Source organism: Pseudopipra pipra, chromosome 6, assembly GCF_036250125.1.
Source record: "Pseudopipra pipra isolate bDixPip1 chromosome 6, bDixPip1.hap1, whole genome shotgun sequence".
NCBI classification, from domain to species: domain Eukaryota; kingdom Metazoa; phylum Chordata; class Aves; order Passeriformes; family Pipridae; genus Pseudopipra; species Pseudopipra pipra.
Window position 1 is genome coordinate 65,281,467 of NC_087554.1, and position 16,037 is coordinate 65,297,503.

At 52.2% G+C, this 16,037-nt stretch overlaps 1 long non-coding RNA gene across 1 annotated transcript; it reads left to right on the top strand.

Annotated features, from left to right (window-relative positions):
- The first annotated feature begins 405 nt into the window (after positions 1-405).
- On the top strand, positions 406-4,033 carry LOC135416818 (uncharacterized). Its single transcript, XR_010431756.1, has 3 exons — positions 406-2,526; positions 3,070-3,142; positions 3,952-4,033. It is a non-coding gene; the product is annotated as an uncharacterized LOC135416818 (long non-coding RNA).
- The last annotated feature ends 12,004 nt before the right edge of the window (positions 4,034-16,037 follow it).

Sequence of the window (16,037 nt, forward strand, 5' to 3'; positions counted from 1 at the left end):
TGGGAGAAACAACAGGGCAAAGTGCTGGGTCCTGCTCTTGGGTCACAACAACCCCATGGAATGCTCCAGGCTTAGGGAAGAACAGCTGGAAAGCTGGGACAGGCCCTGGGGGTGCTGGTGAATGTGACCCTGGGCATTCCCAGCTGGGCAGGAGGCCAGTGGCCCCTGGGCTGTCCCAGCCATGATGTCACAGGCCCAGGGCAGGGACTGTCCCTGTGCTGGCACTGCTGGGGCACCTCCAGTGCTGGGGCACCTCCAGTGCTGGGGCAGTTCTGGGACCTCAGACAAGAGAGACACGGAGGGGCTGGAGCGTGTGCAGGGAAGGGAAGGGAGCTGGGAAGGGGCTGGAGCAGCAGGAGGGGCTGAGGGAGCTGGGGGGGCTCCAACCTTCAGAGCTCTGTGTTTCTATGACCCATGGGAGGGAAGCAGCCCTTTCTCACACAGTTCAGGGCAGGATTTGGCTCCTGATTCGTGGTTTCTTTTCCAGGCAGTAGGAGGGTTTTTAAGCAGATCTCCTTATCTGGGTGCTGCTGCTTTGATGTAAGGAGTGAGATAAGGAATGGGAACATCCCCAGTCCTGCCTGTGAGGACCCAAAAGCTCCTCACCCCAACCCCCCACTGCCCCAGCACCACACGAGAGGCTGCTCAGCTTGTGCCAACACCAGTCCAGAAGGGTGGCAAGCACTGGTTCCCCGTGGGTGCTGGCACAGGCGCCTCGGGGGGATGCTCAGTGCCTCTGTCACCGAAACCCCGGCACAGCCAGAGCCTTCCCTGGGAATGGGGAGGGGTTTGGGTAACAGTGGACTGGCCCACATGCTCTGGGGCCCACGGGAGCTATTCCAGCCCGGCTGGGGGTGTTGGCACCCGGGCTGGGGGCCCAGCCCTGCCTGGGCTGTGCCCATGTCCCAGGCACGGCTCAGCCCTCGGGGCTCCCGGGGGACCCCCAGCCCCTCGTCCTCCCCCGCAGCAGCTCCGGGGGCTGTTGTTCCTCTGGCACTTCCCAGGGCTGCAGCTTTACATTACTTTGACAAGAAACAATTTTTTGTTGCCGAGGACTCTCCCCAGTGCTCGGTTTGATGGGGCCGCTGGGGTGCGGAGCAGTTACAGCTCCACATTTGTGTAAAATAGTCGGATCCACAAACCCAGCAGCGTTCCAGGGATTGGACCCAAGGGTTGGCTCTATAATTTAACGCTGATTTGGCTTGTGTTGAACAAGTGGTGCCCGTTTGAAGAAAGCTCATAAAATATTTGAAATTACTGCTGTCAGGAATTAATGACACATTTCCCTGAGCCGTTTCAGCAGCTCTGGGGCTCCTGTTCCGTGTTCCACTGGCAGAGGTTGTTGATTTCACAGGCAAAAGAAAAGCAGAACAATGTATGGATGAAGGCGATTGTATTCATGTGATTTAGGGTAATAATTTGAGAGAGAGGGAATAAATTGTGAGACACAGAGCCTGTAATTCCGCAGCATAATTTTAATATTGCTACCAAAATTGGCTTCATCTCAGTTACTTTAGCCCTTAGAAAGTTTGAACAGATGGCAGCTCTTGCTCTAACTGTATATCTAATTTAGCTTGCATGACTTTTTGATTATGTATGTTTGAATTAATGGGTTTCTCTCTGTTTGTTACATCATCGGGTTAATGGTGTTTAAAAGACAATGATTTGTATCAATTCTCTGTTGGTCAACAGTCAAAAGTAAATGAAATTTACTACCAAAAAAAATGGTGCTGAACATGAAAGAACTCTACAAGGGATAAATTGATCCTTGCCAAATTAGGCACAGATCTTTGCTGCCAAACCTACGTAGCCAGGGAAGAGAAGGGTGACTGGAGGAGTGACTGAGCACTGTATCACAGATGTCACCACTGCCTCAGTGTTTCAGAAGGAATTGCTTCGTGGAAAGAGCTGTTAAACACTGGCAGGGGCTGCCCAGGGAGGTTTGGAGTGCCCAGCCCTGGAGGTGTCCCAGGAAGGCCTGGCCGTGGCAATTAATAAATCACCTTTGTTAAGAGCAGTTGTGGCCCCAGTCCCTCAGGCTTTGCAGCAGTTTGTAGGGAACAGACCCAAATTCCAATCTTACCTCTAAAGTTCTAACAGGTTCTGTTAGAGAGATACTGGACGGAAAGGATTCCACGGAATTCCAAGACTGCACAAGGAATAACAGGAGGTTTTCCATGAAGAAGTTCTTTTTTCCCCTCCTTTCTCCGGGGCTGTAGGACCCACTGTCCCTTTGGCTGCTGTGGGGCTGCTGATCAGCTCCTCTGGCTTTAAAGCCTTGCTGCATTTTGATGCTAATGAGCTGGGAACCTCTAATTAATGTGTATGGTTCATCCTTACACCTGTCATTTAGCCTTTAAATGGAAAGGTTCCGGGTGTGTATGGGCTATCCAGGTAGTGGGTATTTCTCTTTATTCGATTATAATTATTCTGTCTAGAAGGTGCCCCTCTGTCAAGGCACTTGGGAAGATCCACAGGCTGTCAAGAAGAGCATGAACCTGTAAATGCAAATCTTGAAAGAGGCAGGTAAGAACAGAAACAGGAAATCTGTTTCATGAAAAACCCACGAAACACACACAAAAAATAAATAAAAAACTAATAATACAGGAATATGGAGAAACTTGAGCAGTAGCTGCAGAGTTGTGTGGAGCCATGGGTTGGGATGGGAGTCACGGATTGGGATGGGAATCATGGGTTGGGATGGGAGCCATGGGTTGGGATGGGAGTCACGGATTGGGATGGGAGCCATGGGTTGGCATGGGAGCCATGGGTTGGGGTGGGAGTCACAGATTGGGGTGGGAGTCGTGGATTGGGATGGGAGCCATGGGCTGGGAGGGCAGCCCTGGGCTGAGGATCCAGCTGCAGTGTCACGGCCACAGCAGCCCCAGGGGTCCAGTTTATTTGCCCTCCCTGCAGCACCACTTCTGATTTTCCCTACTGCACCGAGGTATCCAAGGAAATGTATTGAAAAGTGTAAAATTAAAGTCTGCTGGTTTCAGCTGGGTTGTTTTGGAGGGGGATGGAGTGGGGAGTTCCAGCTGGGACAGGTTTTCACCCTGCCCTTTCCAGGGTGGCCGTTTTCCTCCCCGGCAGACACCGAGGGCTGTTTTCCCTGGAGCTCCGGTGTTTGCTCAGAGCAAAGGTGGGTGACTGGAGTGTGGGCTCCTCCCAGCTGCTGGCCAGGTGCCCGGGGCACTCCGGGAGGCAATGGCACACGGCAGGACTCTCCAGCCATCCTCGAAGTGCCCGGGCTGGGTTTGGTCTGCCACCGCCCCCGGGTTTTTACAGCAGCGTTCGCCATCCCTTTGCTCGCGGCTGCTCCGCCTGACAGGGAAGCTTTTCCTTCTGCCCACTCCTCCGAAATGTTTATGGGGAAAGGGAAAAAGGCACCAGCAGCCCCCGGAGCAGACAGTGTGTCTATTCCCAGCCCTGGGCGGGGTGGGAGCGGTGACTCAGAGCCCGCAGCTCTGTCGTGCAGGAGCCGTCTCTGCCGTGATGTCCCGTAGGAAGGAGCTGTTATCTCAGCCGATCCAGCCAGCCTGAGTGACAGGGGATTTCATCCCAGCACTTGCCCTGGATCACACTTGACAGGTTGTGTTGAGATCAAGCTTGTCATCCTGAAGGAAAATCCGTCCTGATTCAGTGATGCCAATGGGCAGATTCCCCCCCATTCCCGTAGCAGTTTGTTCTGTTTGATCAACCTCGCCGGTGGAACTGTGTTCCTAATTTGGAACATGAATTTTCAATTGATTCTTGTGCCTTTCCCTGCTGGAGTGAAGTTCCCTAAGTCTCTGGAAAGGTTTTTTTTTCTGGAAGTACCGAGGCATCATGTTGGAGGGATGGTCCAGGCAGGTGTGAAGCAGAGCCTGCAGAGAAGGGCCCTGACAGTGGGTGGTTCTTCATCTTCTGAGGGGCCGAGGGCTGCAATCAAACCTCCTGCTTTCCTGACAGACATCTGCTAACCGTGACCCAGCCAGCTCTGCTCCTGCATAACGAGAACACGCAGCTCACTCCAACAGAAACTTTACTTTTATTTCTTCTTCTTTTTTTTTTTTTTTTTTTTTTTTTAATGAGAACAGAAGAGCAAATGGAAGGAGAAAGATGTGAAATCCCCTCCTGTAATTGCCATTTTCCAGGAGCCTCCTTGCAGGCTCGTGCATAAACTCGGGTGCCCTCACTCCCTGTCAGCACAGGGAAAGCACATTCCCACCCGTCCCCACATCCTGGATGGGTCCTGGGTGGAAGGGAGCCCCTGCAGCCACTGTTCCCATCCCTGGGGATGCCCATCCCCACATCCTGGATGGGTCCTGGGTGGAAGGGAGCCCCTGCAGCCACTGTTCCCATCCCTGGGGATGCCCATCCCCAGATCCTGGATGGGTCCTGGGTGGAAGGGAGCCCCTGCAGCCACTGTTCCCATCCCTGGGGATGCAGGTCCTTTGTGGGGCCGGGCTGCCATAGGGGAATGTGCAAAAACTGTCCTGGAGAAATGGAATAGAAACACCACAAAACCCGGGAAAACCCAGGCTATTCAACTCCTATTGGAAAGCAGCTCCTGGGCAGTCAAATAGAGACCTGCCACAGGCCCCAATCCAAGGAAAACTGCTCGGCCTCCATCCCGAGGTGAGTGCCAGCCCAAGGCAGGGCTCCCTGGAGGGAACAGGCAGAGCAGCCACAGGCAGGACCTGCCCACAGGGAGGGGTTCATGGCTGGGTCCCTCCTGCTCTCCTGGGACTGTGGCACTGGGAGGCAGAGGGGGGGCAGAGAGGTGATGGACATGGTTGAGGCTCAAAGGGCCCTCCAAAAAGATCAACTGGCAGGTGAGAAAGGTCTCCTTGTCCAATTTCTCTCAGGGCATGAATAAACACACGAACAGAAGCAAAGGACAGGGAGGGGAAAAGAGAAACCAGCTCGTCCACATTCCATGGAATCACCTGTGCTCCCAGCTCCAGGTGTCATCCAGACTGAACCACAGGGGTCTGGAACTTCAACATGAATTGGGATTTCAGACACATCCCTCTCCTTGGGATTTCAGCCACATCCTTCTCTTTCTTTGGGATTTCAGGCACATCCCTCTTTACAGTTCTTACCTAGACAAAACCCAGGTTTCTCTCTTCTACAGCACTAATGATGGGATCCCACAAACTGGAATAAATCTCTCCTGGTATTTAAGGTGATTTAAAATACACTCCTTGTAAAAAAACCTAAATTTGTTTTTTCCCATTAAAAAGCTTTAAATCCTGAACACACTGATAGAGGCTGAACTAAAACCACCTGCTGACCTTCAAAAGTAGTTTTCATTGTAACAGTCCTCAAATAGAGGAGTTGTAAAAATCATTTCCTTCCATTCACACTGATTTACTGCACATCACAGCACAAAGCAGCCACATAAATTATTCTTGTATCAGGTTTTTCAAAATTTTCCTATCCTGATAGAGCAGTTAAGTGGGTGCTAGATATAATTTAAACTCCATTAAACTTATTTAAGACATTTAAATCAATCCAATATTGACCAAAAAATGTTTCATATTTTTCAGTCCCTAGTGATAAATCATTCTGGATGTATATTATAGGAATTCTTGGGTTTTAGTTCCTGCCAGGATCATGGCAAATCCTACTGACCTAGAGGGACAGTCCCCACACAACTGGAAATAAACACTTGCTCTTCCAGCACGAAGCAGACTGGGCTATTGGTCACCTCCAGTGTTGGCCACTTGAACTTCAAGGTCTCCTTCCAGTCTTCCAGGCTGCTTTGCACAGCTCCTGAAGGAAAACAAGGAACAGAACTGGAGTGTTCAGCTGGGTTTACTCAACAGCTCCCTGAGATGCTGGAGCTTGGGGTGATCTGCTCACGGGCAGGACAAGCCAGGCCACCAGTCCCCACTGGCCTCATCCCACCTTCCACCAGCCACTGCCCACAAACCCAGCTCAGCCCCAGCTCAATCCCAGCTCACAAACCCAGCTCAGCCCCAGCTCAATCCCAGCTCACAAACCCGGCTCAATCCCAGCTCAATCCCAGCTCACAAACCCAGCTCACAAACCCAGCTCAGTCCCAGCTCACAAACCCAGCTCACAAACCCAGCTCACAAACCCAGCTCACAATCCCAGCTCACAAACCCAGCTCAGCCCCAGCTCAATCCCAGCTCACAATCCCAGCTCACAAACCCAGCTCACAAACCCAGCTCAGTCCCAGCTCAATTCCAGCTCACAAACCCAGCTCACAAACCCAGCTCAGTCCCAGCTCACAAACCCAGCTCACAAACCCAGCTCAGCCCCAGCTCAGTCCCAGCTCAGCCCCAGCTCAATCCCAGCTCACAAACTCAGCTCAGTCCCAGCTCATAAACCCAGCTCAGCCCCAGCTCAATCCCAGCTCACAAACCCAGCTCACAAACCCAGCTCAGCCTCAGCTCAATCCCAGCTCACAAACCCAGCTCAGTCCCAGCTCATAAACCCAGCTCAGCCCCAGCTCAGTCCCAGCTCAGCCCCAGCTCAGTCCCAGCTCAGCCCCAGCTCAGCTCCAGCTCAGCCCCAGCTCACAAACCCAGCTCAGTCCCACCTCACAAACCCAGCTCAGCCCCAGCTCAGCCCCAGCTCACAAACCCAGCTCAGCCCCAACTCAGTCCCAGCTCACAAACCCAGCTCAGCCCCAGCTCAGCCCCAGCTCAGTCCCAGCTCAGCCCCAGCTCAGCCCCAGCTCAGTCCCAGCTCAGCCCCAGCAGTACTGGACTGTTCTCCAGGATATCATGATGTAGAGAAGGTTTTCCCTTCCTCACTTGTTTCCTGACCCCCCTCCCTCTCCCTCCCTTCCCCAGCAGCATCAGGTAAAGGAAAACTAAATCAGGCTCAACATCAAGGACAGACCAACAGGGAAGCAGAAACCAGGGGATGTTACTAAGGAGAAGCAGAGACATGTTGGCACCAGGTCACTGGAAGAAAATCCAGCTGCTTTGGTGCCAAGGGCAAGGAGCCTCCAGCAGTGCCCCTGGGATGGGGCAGGAGCAGTGGGATCGTGTCCCATGGCTGTGGCTGGAGTGTCACAGCAGCTCCCGTGGCTTTCCCACAGCACCCAAGGAAATATTCTGTGCAAGACGTTGGAAAAGAAGCCTCCCTGCAAAGTGAGTGCTGGTTATTTTTGATCCCTGTGGAAGTGCTGGATGTGATGGGCCCTGCCTGCCCTGGGGGCACACTGAACTCTCCTCACAGCCAGATCCTCTGTGACACAAAGCAGCTGCTCCAGGAACACCAGCATTTGGCTGAAAGCTGCTGGAGTCTGAGAGGAGTGATGAGATGTGACAGCCAAGGACGTGAGGGGCTCCAGTGACTGTGGACACCACGGCTGGAGTGGGGGAATCAATAATAATTAGGGTCAATAAAAGCACAGGGAGGTTTATACAGAAAGTAACTTCCTGGTCTTACTTGTTAATCAAAATTCTGGAACACAAGAAGCCTCTGCAATCGATACAACCAAAGTGATTATTGAAATCAGTTCTACTGTGATTCCTGGAAAGTCAAATGCTTGGAAAAGAAAAGTTCCCAACAAACCCTGAGGGAAATGTCACCACTGACATTCCTGAGCCTCAGACACGGGGCTGGAGCTCTGGGGAAATCATTCCCTGGACACTCCCTGGGAGCCTGGGAGCAGCCCCCCGGGCCAGGGGGGGAAGGGATCGTGCTGCAGATCCTGGCCCAGGCTGAGCAGCATTAGGGCACTGATGTAACAGGTGTGAGAACCTCACACACCCCCTGCCCCTCTCGGGGTCAGCTGGGCTCACTCCCCAGGACTCATTCCAGGGGGCTCCCAGGGACAAGGGACAAAAAGGAGAAGTTAAACAGAATTATACGTGTATGTATAAATATTTATGTGTGTATGTCCACAGACAGGTACAGACAAGTAGGGTTTTAATGGGAGAGTTCTGAAAGAGGATCAATATTCTGCTAACACATGTTTTCAGTGTTTCACTACAGAAAGAGCGTTAGTTGCATAAACTAAATAATTTCTACATTCCTGTTAGAAACTTTAAAACATGCAGTTAAAATTAACAACAAACCCCACCCTCTCCCATACAGCATTACATTGCAAATGGGAACACACCTAGCTAGTATTTCAACAAAAAGTAGGAAGAAAAAAGAAGAAGAATTTATCTACTGCATTAAAATGTATTATTTTTCCATCAGGAAAAAAAAATTAGGGATCTATTTCTTACCTGGATATTAAAACCCAACATAACAAAGGAGATGACTGGAGAGAACATAGGATGTCTCAAACCTGGCAAATGGCTTTATAATTTTGTATTCTGTTGGCTACTTCTGTTATTCAGCTTGTTTTTGCTTTCCCAAGTGCCAAAGAAAAACCAGCCACAGAAGGCAAAGCATCGAACAGCTGAGTCTGAAATATGAACCAGACCAAACCCACCACATTCCATCTTATAATTAATCCCATGATTAGTGGAAAGTGACAAGTTCAGGTGCCTAAAAATAATTCTGTGATGACCAAAGGATATCACAGAATTGTGGAACCCTGGAATGGGTTGAGAGGGACCTCAAAGCCCATCCAGTGCCACCCCTGCCATGGGCAGGGACACCTCCCACTGGCCCAGGCTGCTCCAAGCCCTGTCCAGCCTGGCCTTGGGCACTTCCAGGGATGGGTCAGAGCATGGTCTGAGTACCCAGGGCCACCTCTAAAATCACTGCATTCACAGAGAGCACAGGCAGTGTGTCTTCCCGAAGATTTTACCTATGGAGAAGCTCCTTAAAAAAAATGGAGAGGGAAATTAGAGATGCAAATCCTTATTAAACTGGGACCCGCTGGGAATGACAGTGCTGGCTTTGTGTTCTCCAAATAGCCAACATTGGAGGCTTTGTGCTAATCCAGATAACTAATTGCATCACAATTATTTTGCCAAAAGTCAAATTCAATGTGCAGGATTTAACTAAATGAACATTTAGGAGCTGCTTAAGCACATGAGCATCCTTCCCTTTCCCCCAGCTGAGTACAACAGAAACCCACAGAACTGATCACTTTAAGTATAGTTTAATTAAAAAGTGGTCAGATTGGTTTGACAGTCCCCAGAAACTTCACTCAGCACGAGGCAGATGAGCCACATCTTCCAGCTGAGGAGATTCTGCAGCGAACTCTGCTCAGCAGTGTCTTTGTCTGGGACAAATCCTCAGCATTTGGGGAGATCTTTACGAGTCTGGGAGAAAGCTTCAAATAATCTTGTTATTTTATTAAATCACAGAATCACTAAATGGTTTGGGTGGGAAGAGACCTTGAGGCCCATCCCACTGCACCCCCTGCCATGGGCAGGGACACCTCCCACTATCCCAGGCTGCTCCAAGCCCCGTCCAGCCTGGCCTGGAACACTCCCAGGGATGGGGCAGAACAACTTCTGCTGTGCAGTTATTAAACAATCACTGCTGTTCAGTTAGAGCAGGGCTTCTGTCCAGACATCCTGTGGCAGGAGAAACCACAATCAATAGTTCATTGCCCCTGCACTGGGATTCCTTTTTCTTTCAATATTATCTTGGCAGGACTAACCCAGTTCTTTCCCCAGTTTCCTGAAGTTCTGGGCCCCTCCACCCTGTAAATGCTCTGCAGAAAAAGGGGAGTTTAGAAGAGGGATCCTTCCATGGAGGGCTGGGTATGACACTGCCCCTGCCCACTCCCTGTGACTGACCAAACAATCCCAGCTGGAGTAAAGCAGCTGTCACCATCCCAAACCTGAGATAAAAGAGCCAACAGGCCCTCACAGCAAACCCTTCCAGTGTGATAGCAGAGACAGAAAAGGACCTGTCCCACCTCTGAGGAGAGTGATTTCAGCTCCGGACAGTGATGGTTCAAAGCCTGGTGAGAGCAGCCAGGAGCCAGGGTTTGTCCCTGGTGACATGGCAAAGGGACCTGGAGGAGAATGGGAAGTGCAAAACCTGTAACATGCCTGCCAGGATGGGAATGGCAACAAAACCGGATTTCTCCACCAGTCTCACTCTGCACACTAAATGTGTTTATGCACAGACATGTTATATTGGGGATGCCTAAATATCTACATTTCCAGGTGCTGGACACACACGATAAAACATCAGGAACCGAGCCACAGAACCCAGGAACACAGGAATGGGTCCCCTGCAGGAAACACAGCCAATCCTGTGTTTGTAGGATGCTGTTCTTCCAGCTAATCCCACTGCACAGTCGATCCTAAACCATCAGTGTTCATGATCATTATTATCACATCTACACATGCACTACTCTTCAGCCCAACATCTTCCACTTGACTACCACCATTTAGCTGTTTCCCCCTCTAATTTTCATTGCATTCCCTTTTCATCCTTCCCACAAGAAGAGCAAACCCTCAGTCTCTTTTTGCCTTAGAACTTCATGGCAGTAATGGGAAAGGTGTCAGAAATACTGAAGAAAAAGAGGTGGTGAAATGTCAGACAAAAGGAAGAAGCCTTTCATTGGGGAGGTTTGTCAGAGGCTGCTGTTCAGCACAAACTGCTTCAGTTCTGGGCTGTCAGATTTTGGAGCAGCGTTTCCCCAGCACGGCAGCGGAGTCGGGAGCGGGGCCTCGTGTTCCACTCACAGCACAGGGGTGGAATTAATGCCTTGGCTGAGGAAACCCTGTCATTTAGGAAAAGGTTAGGGGAGAGTGATGGATAATAATGAGGGATTAGGGGGCTGGGGGGCACCTGTGACCTCAGCCTGGCCTGGCTGCTCTCGGGGGCTCAGGCAGGGGAACGTGCCACGGTCCCATCCGGAACCTGCATCCCCAGGGAACGAGGGGCAGCCCCTTCCACGGGGGATCTGAGGTGGGATGTGCTGCCCAGTAACTGGAACAGCCGCTCCAAAGGGATGGTCTCGGAGGTGGGAGGATTTAAGTCCCTTTGGGTGGAATTCCCCCTGCTGCTGAGGAGCCGTGGGCAGAGCCGGGGGGGTTCCAGGGGCTCTGGGAGGTGTCAGGGCAGGAACCTGCCCCAGGGCACAGCCCTGCTGGTAACCAGCCTGCTCCTTGCAGTAAAACACTTTGGCTCAAGGAACAGCACCAACTTCTACAACCCCCTGACAGGAGGGGGGAGCCGGGGGGGGTCGGGCTCTGCTCCCAGGGAACAGGGACAGGAGGAGAGGGAACGGCCTCCAGCTGTGCCAGGGGAGGGTCAGGTTGGGTATTGGGGACAATTTCTTCACAGGGTGTCCAGCCCTGGCACAGCTGCCCAGGGTAGGGGTGGAGTCCCCATCCCTGGAGGGATTTCCAAGCCCTGTGGATGTGGCACTTGGGGACAGGGGTCAGTGCTGGGGATGGTTGGACTCGATGGTCTCAGAGCTTTTCCAGTCTCAGTGACTCTGTGATTCTCTAATACAGAAGAGAAGCATTTCTTTCCACAACTGAAGATCAGAACAACCCCTGGAAAATCAAACTCCTCCAGGAGCAGGGATGGGATGCTTCTGGCAGCAGGGCAGGACCCCTTCCTGGCTGCCTCCACCTGCCTGTCCATCACCTGGAGTCTGACAACCTCCATGGCAAAATAAGAGGTGCTGCCCACAAAACAGGCCAAACCAACCCAACCCAACCAACCTCTCCCCGGCTCCTGAAAGCACAACCCACCAGCAGGAGCCGTGGGTGGGGACAGGCTGGGCAGAGCAGGGCCCTGGAGTGGCTGATCAGTGGCTGCAGCCCCCGGGAAACACTCCTGGTGTTTGGGGACAGTCAGGAACACAGCTCAGCCTCCCAGGGGCCAGGGGGTGCCAGGACAGCAGCACTATGAACTCAAAAAACGTTTGTGGAAAATGTAAGAAGGCAAAGCATTCTATAGACACATTTATCTTCATGGTTTAGACAATAACCACAAAATTAGCACTTTGAGAGCGGGTGTTCGCATTTGTCCTGGTGTCAGAGATGTGGGCTGGAATGGGTGATGATGTGGCAGCTCCAGGATGGGAGGCTTTAGAGGAAAATCAGATAAAGCTCATGACCCTCTGGAGCTGCTCCTTTTACAATGCATGTTATTGGGATTATTCTGTTCATTTTAATTAACTTGAAGTTAACTGATAAGAGGCAAAAATGCTCTGGATACCCAAGAGCTATAAAAAAATATAAATTGGACATTGCAGTGTAGAGAAACCTGTGATTTCCCCCAGATCCTGGGTCAAGCTAAGATCCTGCTGTACTTGCAGTTTAACCTCTCGAGCCCAGAGACTCTTTCCTTTACAGCAAATAATTGCTGCTGTGTTTGGGCACAGAGCAGAGGTGTCTGATGTTTCTGTGGTTTGGTTTCCCTGCCGAGAAACCCCAGCCCAGGACAGGCAGAAAATGAGCAATGTCATTGCTGAGGGCTGCAGATTCCATGGGGATCTCCACTGGGGCTGCAGTGGCTGCACTTCTGCCTCTGACACACCCCAAAGCAGGGGCACTCACAGCTGATGGGAGACCTGGGCTGGCCCTCACTGCTTCTGCTTCTACCCAGCCTTGACCCAAAGGTCCCATCGCCTTCCCCGACCTCCCTCACTGAGCACACCCCTGACCTGGGGGGCCGGGCACAGCCAGAACAGATCCAGGCACAGCTTTCACCCCAGAACAGATCCAGGTACAGCTTTCACCCCAGAACAGATCCAGGCACAGCCCCCACCCCAGAACAGATCCAGGTACAGCCCCCACCCCAGAACAGGGCCAGGCACAGCCCCCACCCCAGAACAGATCCAGGCACAGCCCCCACCCCAGAACAGATCCAGGCACAGCCCCCACCCCAGAACAGGTCCAGGCACAGCCCCCATCCCAGAACAGATCCAGGCACAGCCCCCACCCCAGAACAGGTACAGGCACAGCCCCCACCCCAGAACAGGTCCAGGCACAGCCCCCACCCCAGAACAGATCCAGGCACAGCCCCCACCCCCAGAACGGGACCCCAGGGGGGTTTTGAGCTGACAGAAGGAAAATGGAAGAATCAGCAAAAATCCTAGAATCATAGAATATCCTGAGTGGGAAGGGCCCCACAAGGACCATCGAGTCCAGCCCTCGGAAGTTGTTCTCAGCAGCACAGGTATTGCTTAAGGATTCTGCATTGGAGACTGAAGATTAAACTTTTCCCCCAAAGGAAGCTGGAAGTGCCACAGAAGAGGAATAAACCCAAAGTCAATGTGTTCCTGAAAGACAAGAGGAGTACTGTGAAGATGCAGGCAACAGGGAGATCTCTGCCAAAGAGGGACATTCTGTTCAAACCATAAGAGGACAAAATTCCACACATTTTCACGGGCTGAGCAAAATTCTAACACACCAAAAAATTGGTTTCAGAACTAAAGGTCCAGCAGGTGCTGAGAGCAACTCCACTACCAGCAGTTTGGAGGGAGCTGATGGGACTGGTCAGAGCCAGGGACAGCAGGAAAACTGCAGGACTTGTGTGCCCCAGACCCTCCCTGCCAGCCCGTTCCTGGGGTGACAACCCCCCTACCCCAGGGCTGTGTGTCTGCCTGGAAACCTGTCCCAGCTGGGAGGGGAAACAGGGCCTGGAGCAAACACAGGGGGCAGAGGTGGGAGGCAAAGGAGAGGCCAGAACATGGAACAGCCAGGTGGGCTCTCACCCACGGATCTGCTCTTCCATGTTTCCTGGGCTGACAGGATGGGATTGACTCCCATGAATTATTGAACCACACCCACTGTATACTCTGCATTTCCAGCAAGAAAGCCAGAGCTCACATGTTCCCAGACCAACTGACTTCCCCTGCTCTCCCCTGTCATCCCAGGGAAAAGCCTTCCAACCCTCAGCCTGGGGTATCCCAGAGGAAAGCTTTCCAGACAGTCTGGGGTATCCCAGAGGAAAGCTTTCCAGATAGTCTGGGGTGCCCAAAAGAAAAGCTTTCCAACCCTCAGCCTGAGGTATCCCCAGCATATTGCTGATCCCTTTATCTGATACATTAAATTCCTACCTCAGGATACAGAAGGAGAAGGATGGAAAGACTCATGGAAGGATGGCAGGAGTTGAGCAGGAACCTGCCCACATGGAATATTTGCCATCTCTCTCCAAAGGCTTCCTCTCTGCTCCTCCCAAGGATTGGATTTGACATTAATCTCCACACCTAAAGCTATTCAGCTTCTGGCTTTCATTTTCTGCTGAAGAGTCTGTGGAAACCACGGCCAGGCAGGGCTCAGGCAGGGAGAGCATTTCCCAGCTTCTCCCTGGGTGAAGTGTGACTCCAGTTCATGATCAGCTTCCATATTCCATTTCCCCCCCATTTTCCCAGCCAATAAGCCAATCCTGCAGCCTGGGGCCCAGCCCTGAGCCAGCTCAGCCTGTCTGCAGAGGGCTGAGAGGAGCAACAATGCTCAGGGAGCCATCCCAGGGCCATCCTGGGATTTGGGGCTGCTCTGACCTGGTTTTGCCATTTCTGCCCCGATGGGCTGGAAGAAACAATGAGAGATGTTCCCCCATCCCAACCTTGCCCAGGGCTGGGACTCCAGAGCCCCTGTGAGACCTGCTGGGGCCAAACACCAGCAAATGGCTGCGTTTTTAAACTGATCTGTCTTCCACAGAGGTGTTCCTGGGAATGGTTGGCCCCTGGAAATCCCAGAGCAGGAGGGAAAGGCAAATGCAGCCTTCCAGATGTGCCCCTGTCAGCACCATCCCCAGCTGGGCACCAGCAGCACCAGCTGCTGCACTCAGGGCCCCCAGCACCACTGAACACAGCACAGGGTGCAGCCAAGTGCTCAGGGACTCCCAGGAACACAGAGCTCCTCACTGGAAACCTGGGGTTTAATTCCTCCTCCGTGCCAAGGGTCTCCATCTCTGCAGAAAGGGTTAATGGCTGGTGGCTTAATTAGTGCAACATGAATGAACAACATTTTTGTGAGCTTGAGGGTAAATTAAGACAACGTTTAGTTCTGCTTCTTATTAGCTCTGCATAAATTCTCCCAGGAGCCTAATTAGCTCTGTCACAGCATCTCCTCTGTTTACACCAGGGAATGTGCTCCTGTTCCAGGGATTCTGCCCCTCCAATAAACCACAGCAGCAGGTGGCCCACTCTCCTCCTCTCTGTACCGGCTGCTGGTGGGGCAACCCAGGGTTCTGCTCCTCCTCCTTCCCATGGAAGGTGTCCCTGCCCATGGCAGGGGGTGGAACCAGATGAGTTTTAAGGTCCCTTCCAACTCAAATCATCCTGAGATTCCATGAATGGCCACATCTGCCCTTACTCAGCAAGTTGTCCTTTCCAGGGCAGAGACAAAGCAGCACTGCTGTGCCTGCTCCCCCTGGCTGTGGTACAAGGGCCTGGCTGAGCAGAATTTGGGTGCTGACACTCCACAGGTTTGTTCCCAGGAGCCCTGAACCCAGCCCAGCCCAGGCTCTGGGGTCCCTCTCAGCCCTGCTCTGCTGCCCTGGCTGCTCACCCAGCCCTGAGCTGCTCTGGGCTGAGAAGAAACACCCACAGCATTAACAACTCTTCTGAAAGGCAGGAGGGGGTCATTTGACTCCAGCCCTCTTTAAGGAGAGAAGCTCTTCCCTGCCCAGGATTTGACCTTATCCCTGAAGTTCTCCTGCCCTGTCACTTCTCCCAGGGCTGCAGGGGAGGTGCTGAGGCAGAGCAGGACCAGCAGTGCTGGTGCTGAGCAGCATTTCTCAGCCTGCCTTTCCCTGGACTTCAGCCAGAACTTTCCAGAGAGGTCTGGAGCAGCTCCTGCTCAGCTGCTCCCACCCTCCCTTCCCCAGACTGCTCCGTGCTGCCTCAGTGGAAGAGACTCGGCCTTTTCCACTTGTCCTTTTCAGACTGAAGTGATCTTTTACTTGAAATAATTTGTTCCACACAAAGGTATGTTTTGTGTGCATCATCCATGAGAAGTGACACCCGGTCACCACGACCTGTGGCATTCCTGGAATTCTCTGAGTAAGTGGCAGCACCTGTCCCTCATAACCAGCAATCACCATCACACAGGAGTTTTATAATGCAGAGCCTTCCTTCCCAAGAGGAACAGCCATATATTTGAAGGAATAATCACAGCTAAAAATTATCTTCAGAGATTTGTTCCAAAACACAGGTGGTAATTTTTGTGTTTTAACATTTC